This window comes from Gavialis gangeticus, unplaced genomic scaffold (genome assembly GCF_001723915.1).
Source record: "Gavialis gangeticus isolate Ggan-Ray unplaced genomic scaffold, GavGan_comp1, whole genome shotgun sequence".
Taxonomy (NCBI): domain Eukaryota; kingdom Metazoa; phylum Chordata; order Crocodylia; family Gavialidae; genus Gavialis; species Gavialis gangeticus.
In genome coordinates, this window is record NW_017728992.1 from 159,344,026 (window position 1) to 159,345,388 (window position 1,363).

The window sequence follows — 1,363 nt, forward strand, 5'->3', positions numbered from 1 at the left end:
TGCAGCAGAAGATAAGGGGGGTGGGGCAAAGAGTGGAGGGGCAGGGGTGGGTGGACAGGACTGAGTGGGGAGCAAGCACAGGCAGAAGGGGCAAGGGCAGAGGACAGGCACAGGCACAAAGTGGCAGGTGGCAAGGTGCATGGTTGGGGGCAAAAATCAAAGGGGGGCAGGAACTCAGGGGACAGGGACAGGCACAGACATGGGGGAAACAAGAGTCAGGGGACTTATGGTGGGGACCTGGCCCTTTGTCCCCTGTCACCACTTCCTTTGCCACAAGGAGCAGGAGGGATGAATTAAAGATGTCCTTCCACTAATCAGATTCTATACATGGAAAATGATAACCTTTCATTTGAGTAAATATGGTACCTTTTCTGTGAAGATTGTTCAGATGACCAGTAGGAGGAAATTTCCCAATGTGGAAGCTGTAGTCCCAAAACCTTGTTGTTTTTATCTAGTGAATGTTATGACAAATTTCTCTGGAAAGGATATTAAAACCTAGAATCAATTTTGTTAGGTGATCTATCATCCATATTGCATTAGCAGCCTTTGATTATACTTGCCATTGGCACTCTATGCTACCTTTTCACTTGCATGGTATTATACAATATTGAAACTCACACCTTTAAAATGACAAATAAAATGCTGTAAAATGGTTGCATAATAAAGGATGCATATATCAATAAAAGGAAACCTTACATTCTCACCAGAACTAATCCTGTGTTGATTTTAAATGTGATTGTATATCTAAGGAAGTTACATAAATGAGCATTACATGGGTTGTGTCCATCTGCCCATATTTTTGCACATATTATACCAGTGTTACCGGTGACCCAATAAGGGTCAAGAATGGTTACTTACCTTTTATCTTCTAAGAAGAAATAAAGATTTTTTTTTTTCTCTTTTTCAAAAACAGATTTCTCTCTGCATGTCCTTACATGACAAATGTAGATCTTGCCTAGCCTTGAAGACTCCATGATTATAGACTGTTATTAGTAGATGTTTAGGATGGGGAATCCAGAAAAAAGATGACAAAGCTGATATGGAAATACAGAGTGCCCAAGTGAGGGACGAACAATGGAAAGATGGGGGTGAGGAGGGGAACGCAACTAGGTTACAGGCGATACAATATTAGCCAACTAAGACCGGGGGTGGGGGAAGGGGAGGGAGGCAGATCGCAATGCTGAGAGAAAGGAGATAGATACACACAAACCCGTTACAATGGTCCTCAATGGTGGAGGAAGTGGCTCGGAGCAAGCTTCTCAGTCCATACAGTCTCATCGCGGGGGTCCTCTTCGGATGGAGTGTGGTTGTCCATGGTGGAATCCTCTCGAAGTGAAGCAAAGTGGGGGGGGGGGGGGGGGGG